This window comes from Pinus tabuliformis, chromosome X (genome assembly GCF_031772625.1).
Source record: "Pinus tabuliformis cultivar Carrire ecotype Pingquan chromosome X, CPIR1, whole genome shotgun sequence".
Classification (NCBI taxonomy): domain Eukaryota; kingdom Viridiplantae; phylum Streptophyta; class Pinopsida; order Pinales; family Pinaceae; genus Pinus; species Pinus tabuliformis.
Window position 1 is genome coordinate 1218031151 of NC_142308.1, and position 10316 is coordinate 1218041466.

Genomic DNA, 10316 nt, shown 5'->3' on the forward strand with positions numbered 1-10316 from the left:
TTTGAGGTAATATTTCCCATTTGATCGATGACTATATTTTTCTTGAGAGTGCATCTACAACAATAATTTGCTTCCCTTTTTTGTAGACGATTTCAAAGTCATAACCCAACATCTTTGTGACCTATTTTTGCTAATCTTGTGAAGATAATATTTGTTCCCAAAAGTAGTTAAGACTTTCATGATATTTTTTTACCTTGAAGTGTTTGCCCATTAGGTAAGGTTGCCATTGCTTTAGTGCATATAGAATTGCCAACATTTCCTTCTCATAAGTAGGTTTGTGTAAATATTTTCCCTTGATTGGATGACATTCAAAAGCAATGAGTCTTCCTTCTTACATTAAAAGAACACCAATTTCATTTCTTGAGACATCACATTCCACAACAAAGGTTTTTGTGAAGGTTGGCATAACTAAGACGGGTGCTTGGCACATTGCCTCTTTAATATGTTCAAAGCCCTTAGTTTCTTCTAGAATCCAAGAAAATGCATATTTCTTTAGTAATTTTGTTAAAGGTGATGTTATTCCCCCATAATTCTTAACAAACTTGCGATAATACCCTGTCAACTCAAGAAGTCCTGGAAGATGCTTTAGGGTTGTGGGGATTTTCCATTCCTTAATGGCTTTAATTTTATTGGGGTTTATATTAACACCCTCATGAGATACAATATGACCCAAATATTCCACCTCCTATACTCCAAAGAAACATTTGGAGGGTTTTCCATATAATTGTTTCTCCTCTAATAGTTTGAGCACCATGTCAACATGATCATTCTAAGACTTGTTGTAGATTAGTATATCATCAAAAAATAGTAACATAAAATTTTCTAAGGGTGGGTTTGGGAATGGATTTCATCAAACCTTGAAATGTAGAAGGTGCATTAGTAAGGCCAAAAGGCATGACAAAACATTCTTAAGGAACTTCATGAGTTTTGAATGTTGTTTTTAGAATGTCTTCAGTTTTCCTTCTAATTTCATTATATCCTAAACAAAGATCCAGCTTGGTGAAGTAAATTTCTCCATCTAACTCATCCAACAATTCATCAATGACATGAATGCGAAATTTATCTTTAATAGTGAGCTTGTTTATTTCCCTATAATTCGGACACATACTCCATGATCCATCCTTCTTGTGCACCAATACTACTAGAGCAGAGAAAGAACTTTAATGAGGTTTAATCATAGCTGCCTCTAACATTTCTTACAACCATATGTTCAATTTCTTTCTTTTGGTCATAAGGATATCTATAAGGCCTGATGTTTGGAGGAACACTTCCTGGAATCAAATGAATAGCATGATCATGATCAGGAATAGGTGGGAGACCCTTGGGAGCCCAAAATACATTGGAATGATTGTCCAAGACTTTTTGGAGATCTGGAGAAATAAATGATTTTGTTGTTTGAACCTCTAGTGAGTATAATTGTGAAATTATGCCTTGTTGTTCTTTCTTCAAAAGATTTGTCCTGTCATTAGATTTGATTATATTCTCCAGTTTCCTTGTGATACCCCTTAATTCAACTTCTTTTCCTCCTCAAGAAAATTTCAAGAAAAGTTCTTGAAAATTAAAATCTATCATCCCCAAATATTGTAACCATTGGACTCCTAGAACAACATCAACAACACCCATTGGAATGGAAAGCATTAGGCTATTTAATACATATTCCCACATGGTTAGCTTCATATTATGGGACTTTCCAGAGAAATTTATAGTTCGTCCATTTGCAACCATCACTTGACACTCTGGTGTTGGATATAGAAAGCAATTCAATTTCTTGGTGTCGGCTTATAGGGGCCTGACCCAGGGTCAGAAGTGTGTTAGCCAAACAAATCCCACACTACTGGCCCTTTTGGCAACAGTCCGCGGAATGCAGACTGAAGTCTCACCCGAGGTAGTATGGGAGGGTGTTGGAACCAGGTTTTCGCACCCTAGAGATGTCTTAATGAGGTCTGGAAGGGTCATGGACTGATCCTTCACGCCAAGCTGCCCTGCGTAGCTATCTGCCCTTCGCGTGGTCCTTGTACCCAGCACAAAGAGGCACTGTCTAGATTTCTTACCCTTAGTGTGTTATTATTATAGATCTGACTTAATTTAGTAGTCTTATTCAATCAATTAATATTTATACCCAGTGCGCGCAAACATAAACCTTACAAAGATGTATAAAATTATAATAGAAGAATAAACACACAAATTTGTGTTCAAAGGCACAATGTTTCAGAAACACTTCCTTTTTATTAATCATTGGTTCCAGTATAATTCAATTGCACCCTGCGCACTCAGCTGCAGGGGTCCGCGAACTTTGCTGCAGACTCTACCAGGCCTCTATGCACATAGTTGTAGAGCCCACCCTTACTATTCCCAACCACAACTCAGACTTACAGACTCAGAACAATTTCTGCATTCAATAACCCATAACCTTAAGATCAGAATCATCAAAAAGACTGCCTTCTACATTTAGAGCCTCGCTCTATTTATACATTCCCATGGTCCACGAACCATGGGTAGGCCGACACGTTCTATATTAAATTACGATATTTTAGGTGGACAACCCTTTGACTTAAATCATTTACAATTCGTGCTCTATGCACTTCACGGAACCTTTACAATACTATTACCCAACATTGTGGGCTTTAAGCCCCAAGACCATTACGCAGGGGATCCTCTACCCAACACTTGGCTATCTTATAATGAATCAAATTATGGGTACTACCTGAATCAATCAGAACTATCACCTTTCTATTTTTGATATATCCTTCTATCGTGAAAGTTTTAGGAGTGGTAATTCCCACCAAGGAATTAAAATATATGGTCGGATTCATTTCTTCTTTCTTTGGGGTTGGTTCCTAGTGTATATCCTACTCTTTTGATGTTTCTTGTTCATTTTCTTCCTCCTCTTCACAATATATGTAAAATAATTTCTTCTTAGCTGACTTATGACCTTTAGTGTATTTTCTATCACAACTACAAAAAAGCCCTTTTTCTCTTTTTGCCCCCAATTGTTGTGGTTTCAATGATCCGGATTTAAATAGGAATGCAATAAAATATAGAGATAACCATAAAGACAGATATGCAGCGGAAATAATACTTCATTTCATTAATGGAAAATACTGAAATATGCTTACAAATAGAAATAGAAATAACCCAGCTAGGGCGATGGTAGCTTATCTCTGAGAAGAGATGTGTAGGCTACATGCCTCTGAACTGTCTTTACAATGAGGTTCAAAGGCCTATTTATTATTGAGAAACAATGGAAAACCCTTCACATTCCAAAACCTAACCCTAGAAGATGAAACACCAAATTGTGGGCCCCGTTTTGGGGTGAGTTGGACAACCAACTTCTCGGGGTCGCAAATTGGTCGTATTATCTCCGTTTGACGCGCATGATAGCCCGTTGGAAAGATCTCTCCGAGGACTACGACGGAAAAGGCGATTTTTTATTAGAAAAATCGCTGGCGGTAGATTTCCCAAAAAACGTCGTTTAGGGCCTCAAAACGGCTCCGGAAGTTCAAGACCCGAAAAACTGCTAAAAATAGTAAGTTGTGCTACAATTAAGGAAACTGAAAATGCTGAGAGAAACAATGGTGGGGGTCCAAGTGGACTTGGCAGGTGGCCACCAAGATCCACCTGGATCATTCAACCTTGTAGGTTGTGGAAGTATAGGAGAAACAACAATTCCATCTTTATAGTTGTGAGTGGTAGATTTCCTTGTTTCCATAATTATGCTTTCAACTTTTCTGACCACCTTGAATGCCTTCTCCAATGAATCATGTTCCCAAAGGAAAACCTCATGTTGGATGTTATCCTTTAAAGTCCCTATAAAGAAATCAATCCTCCGCTCCTCTAGAATATCATCTATCCCGATATTTAATTTTTGGAAGTCCTCAATGTGCTCTACAATTAAACCCTTTTGTTTGATATTTATCAATTGGCTAAAGAAGGTGTTTCTCTTTGTATCATCATAATGTGTTATCATTTCCTCTGTAAAAATTGACCAAGTGACAAGTGGTTTACAAGAAAAAAACCATTTATACTATACAAAATGGTTGGCTTCTAAATATAAAGATGTAATGCGTACCTTTTGTGTGTGTTGCACATCATATAGATCAAAATATTGCTCCATCTATAGTATCCACACTACTAGATCCTTACCATCAAACTTCCTCATATCAATATTTGGAATGTGGTGGGTCTTAAAGCCAAAATTAGAGTCTCTAAAATCGTAATTAATATTCCTTTTGTTATCATCTAGATTTTCATCGATTACCTTGTCACCACTTCGAAGTCTTTCTTGTAGCAACCATGTCAACCCTTCCATCTTCATTGCTTCCACGTATTTTAAACCATCCTTCAAATTTTCCATGTCCCTTTTTATTTTTACTTATAAACCATCCATCTTAACATTTGTCATCACTTTCAATTCATTTTTGGTTACTCTTTGCGACAACGAAATTTGTTGCACTTGGTCTTGTAATTTTGATATATCATGTTGTATTTCTTCCTCTTCTTCATTTGCCATAGAAGAGATTTTTGGTTGCTTACTAGGAATTTCCATTTTTTTGTTTCAAGGAATTTTGAAATCAAATAATGATATTTATTCTTCACTATGCCCTTTGAATCATTTCAAACTGACTTTTCAAACAAAAGTTATGAAAAATTTAAAAAATTACACACTGTTTTCTTGCTTTTTAGGAGTTGGATATTGAAACTATTGTATCTCTGTAATTTCAGATCTCGAATATAAGAAATTTTTTCTTGTTGTAGCCCTCTAAGTCTTCTTTCCAAACCCACAAGTCAAGCTGAGATTGGATTCTTCAAACAAGAGTTATGCCCAATCTCCCATGATGATCTGATTATAGAGTAGTTCAATAGAGCTAATTTGTACGGAGTGCCATGTGCCATTGTTTTGACCTTCGGCCTTGAAAATGATCCACGAAAAACTACAGTCTGTGCATTTTCTTTCACTTTTTATAAAATTCAAATCCAATGTTCAAAGAGAAATTTATGACGATTTTCCCTAGATCACATGTTTGAGATGGAATTCTGGAGCCTACAAAAACCCTAATGTCCATGGATCATATCTTCGAAAATATGGTGAACTAAGGTCTTCAATTCATATACAAAAGTCACTAAAATTTTGGATATATATGCTTGTAATTTTAGGTTTTGAAGCCTTGTATAAAAAAAAGTTATAGCGAAAATTCCAAGATGACCTATTTGCAAAAGACAAACCCTAAAATCAAAATCTTCGATATCAAATTTTATGCAACCAACTCACAGAAAAGATAGATCATCGACTTAAAAATTATCCTCTTCGAGGGGAAAACCTGCTTTACATTATATAAATGAAAAAATCTTGAATGATACAAACGATAAGATCTCCTTGGTATATATAGGAGTCTAAGGGGTCACAATATAATCATAACCTACTTAACAATAATAATTTAAGGGCACAATAATAACAATATAGGAGTTACATGGGCCCAAAAATAACAATAGCGGGCTACATTAGTATTATAAGGACCTAACACCTTTCTTGTGATATGAAATAAAATCATATCATTTGCTTAAATTTAAATTTTTGTGGGTTATTGGTTAAACATATTCACGACAAACCAAAGAAAAATACTTCGAAAAGTATACCATGATATTGTTCATAATACTTTTGATATGGAAAGCAATTATTTGTATTAACCATGGATGAAATTTCCAAGAGTTAACGAGTTTGTAATCCATACTGTGTTAATGGAATGAGGGTGTTTTATCATGGAAGTGGTAAAGTTTATGCTCGTTTTATGATGTGATGAACGATACAAATTATGAATACTTTGAAACCCCTCCTTTTTCAATAGTAAACGAATCCAACATTATTTGATACATACGATGGTTTGTTTGAGCATTTTATAGTTTACGTATTGTAGAGATGTGACCTTTATAATATACCTAGCTTGATTTATTCACACAGTGATGATTTATATAACAATCATGTATTACAAAATACAATGTGTATATCTATTACAACAATTTCAATTCAGGTTGATTTATTTGTACAAAAACATATATATGTTATGTTTTCTTTGTTGACGTTTACAATCACACTATATTTACATATAAAATATTTAAACTTTCATTAAATCTTATAACTTATTAATAATACATTTTATTAATATTAATTTTATTTTTTTAAATATATTTACATTAATATATGTATGTACATATTGTCTAGGGATTATAGGTTATGAGAATGTCATGATCTTCAAGTTAGATGGACAGTGGGAAACTCATATGAAGGAACTTATTGAATCAAGTTATCAAGATGGTGAGAAATGACCAACCTCTTTGATGTTAGTTTGCGCAAAGCAAAGTGGAGGAGGTGTCAACATGCAAATGAAAATACGAAATGTGAGGTGATGGGGCAATTGAAGGTTCCATATCACCTTCTCATGACCATTGTTGCAAAGAGAGGGTAACAATCAAGCAAGCAAAGTGATAATTTCAACAACCATAATGAAGGAATAATGTTCCAACCAAGCAATAAAGATGAAAGGAATCACTAGTAGGGAAACTTTTATGGATGGAAGTGTATCTTAAAGTTTAACAACCTTGGAGAATATTATTAGTTCCTAATATCCAAATTTTAAAATGTTTGATGATAATTTTGTAAAAATGTTTAGATTTATAATTATTTTATATTAGACAATATATAATATTGGCAATTTTTAAGGTAAAATAATTTTATACTATAAAATTTGGGCGAATTCATTTTTAGAAAAATGGAAATTGGAAAATTTCTTTTTTTGAAAAAGCATGGAATATTAGCCCACCTACGAATATTAGCCCCTAAAATTTTCACTGGTCACTAGCCACCAAAAATGCCAGTAAAGAAGGGAATCTTTTAAAATGGAGGGTTATCAAGGAAATAGGCACAATGGAGCAATAATCATATAAAATAAAACAAAAATAAATGCAATTGAGTCTTAGGTAATATCATCAAGATTACTATGAGGGACTCCTTAAATTGAGATATTTAAGGGGGATGTTGTGGCCAAAACACTTCTAAAGGGAAATTCTGAGTATCTTTGTTGACCTTGTTCATGACATTGTTGAGATATACATGGATGACTTCACTCCTTATGGATGTGACTTTTAGGAAGCTCTTTCTAATCTACGTAAAGTATTAAAGAAATGCATTAAGATGAACCTTTCATTAATTCCCAAGAAATGTGAGTTTTTTATGAATCCATGGACTATCTTAGGCCATTCCATATCCAAGGAAGGGATACAGGTTTACCCCAACAAAGTTTCCATCATTAAAAGGGTCCCTACCCCTAAAAAATAAAGGGATGTCAAAAGCTTCCTTGGATTGGTTGGGTATTATAGAAGGTTCATTAAGAACTTTAGTAAATTAGCTTTACCCTTGTTTGGGTTACTTGCTAAGGATTCAGATTTTTTTTTGACAAATAGATGTCAAAAGGCCTTTGAACTACTAAAGAAGCAGTTGACGATTGCACCCATCCTTAGGGGCCCCAATTGGGCATTTCCTTTCCATATCCACATAGATGCATCAGATAAAGTTGTAGGAGTATCCTTAGGACAAGTGGAAGACAAATTTTCCTATGTTATATATTTCATCAGTAAGAACCTTTCTAAGGTTGAACTTAACTATACGGTCACTGAAAAATAACTCCTAGTTGTGGTGCACTCTTTGAATAATTTTAGGCACTATATCATTAAATATCGAACTTTGTTCACACTAACCATGAAAACATTAAGCATTTAGTGAATGAACGTGATGTCAATGGTAGAATAATTAGATGGTTGTTACTATTGCAACAATTTTATTTAACTATTGTTGACAAACTTGGGAAAGAGAATGTGCTTGTGTCTTTTTTGTTAAGACTAACTTTCCTGTAAATGAGGAGATGGTAGATGATCAAATTCTAGGTGAACACCTCTTTTCCATTTCGGTGATATACCCTCGGGTTGTTGATATAGCCAACTACTTGGTTTCTCTAAGACTCCCTCTTAATTTGTCCTCCAAGGATAAGAGAAATATCATTAGGAAGAGTGCCCCTTTCACCTGGATGGGGGGGAATCTCTTCAAGTTAGGGCTAGATCAGATTTTGAGGAGATGTGTAAGAGAGGAGGAGGTCTTTGACATCCTCTCTACCTACTATGATGGACCCTATGGGGGCCATTTTTTTGTTATAATGTAAAAAATCAAGGTTTTACAACTTGGCTAATACTAGCATACTCTACATCAAGATGCAAAGAGGCACACTACTAGATTTGATGAGTGCAAAAATGTGGGCAAGTCTACACCTAAGGATGAAATTCCCCTACAACCTTAGGTGACTCTGGAGCCATTTGAGAAATGGGGCATGGAATTCATTAGGCCTAGTGATCCCCCATAAGGGTAGAAGAGGTACATCATTATGTGCACTGATTACTTGACCAAGTGGGCTGAAGAAAAGGCAATGAAGATAGCAACTAAGAAGAAAGTGGTCGAATTTATGAGGGAGAACATCTTCTACAAGTTTTTTTTTCTAAGGGAGTTGATCACTAATAAAGGGGAACAATTCACCTCAAATTTTATTGAATGCTCCATGAAGCAACACCATATCAAGCACAAAAGATCAAATTCCTATCATCCTGAGGAGAATGGGAAAGTGGAGGTCACAATAAGATCCTTAAAGAACATTTTGATCAAGGTTATCTGCAACAGTAGAAGGGATTGGGCATATCGACTTGTAGAGGCCACTTGGGCTTAAAACATCACTCTGAAAACCACCACTACATTCACCCCATTCCAATTGGTCTATGGAGAGAAATCCTTGATATCCATTGAGTTCGATTACAATACCTTGAGAATGGAAACACATTTGGATTTACACCTCTCTACAACACAACAAGAAAGGCTTCCTAAACTCAATGGCTTGGATGATTTCAAATTACAGGTTCTCCTCCAGACATAGGTAGGCCAACTACAAAGGAATATTTGGCGTGATAAGCATATTAGGCATAGATATTTTCAAGAGGGTGATTGGGCCCTCCTGTATGATTCAAGGTTCAAGGATTTCAAAGGGAAGTTAATGAAAATGTAGTTGGGCCCATATCTAGTGGAAAAATGTTATGAGAATGGATCTATCCAAATAACAATAATTGATGAGAAAGGCATTCCCTTGTTGAGTAATGGCTACCAGTTAAATTTATACAAGATGCCTTTATCAAAAGAGGAATTCACTAGTTCAATAAGCAAGGAGTTGAATGTAATTGGGGTCTCAAAACCCTTAGTTCATCTAGCCTCTTAATAGCAAAACAAGAAGGTATAAGGAAAGGGAATATATATATATATATAGAAAAAAAAAGAGAAAAGGAAAATAAGGGGTCTAGGTGAAATCCTCCATGAGGTAGCCCAAGAGGAAAAAATATAATAAGATGAAAAGATCCCCAGGTGAAAACCTCCTTAGAGGTGCATGGGGAAGGCCTATAGATTGAAAACCTCTTTAGAGGGAGTCTGCATGTCTCAAAAAAAAGGAGAGAAAAAAAGGAAATAAAAAATGAAACAAAAGGAGGAAGCACATAAATGTAAAGGAGCCCTTACACCAGTTCTGCTAACAATTTTCTTTTGCAGGGTTCCACCTAGTCAAGGGTAAAACAATCAAAGGAAAGGGTTCCACGTTCCATTTCTCCATCTAACAAACTAGCTTCATGTATTTTATCCATCATTCCACCCATCTCCCTACACCCATTCATCATAAATCAAGAAACTACACTGAATTCTACATCAATCCTAGAGTGCTACAAGATTGTCCTGAACTACTACAAGATTGACTAGAATTACTAAAAGATTGAGATTAGGCTAGGTAGGGGGGTAAAAACTCATGTTTTCCTTTGTAAAATGATAGGATAAGTTCAACACACCTACTTCACCTCTCAGCCATACCATTTAACCACTTTCCCTTCCAAGAGTCCACCTCTGTTCATAAAAAAAAAAGGCCATATTTTCACCCCTTATTCACAAGCTTCCACCACCATCAGAGTTTCCAATCCTTGTCCATAGGCTCACCATGAATTATCTAATTCAATGAGTGAATTTCATGAAGATTTTTGTGGTTTTAGAAAGAGCTTTGTGACTACTACAAGAAAGAAACTAATGCTACAGCAGCCTACACAAACCGTACATAACTAGAAGCAAATAACTTTTATAGCTCTAGAAAGAAGATTTGGTCATCTTTAAGCATCAAGAGGCCACCCTTAAGATATGAGGAATCCACACCATCCTTGGGAGGTAGATGCAACGTCACTAATCCACTCCAGCAACA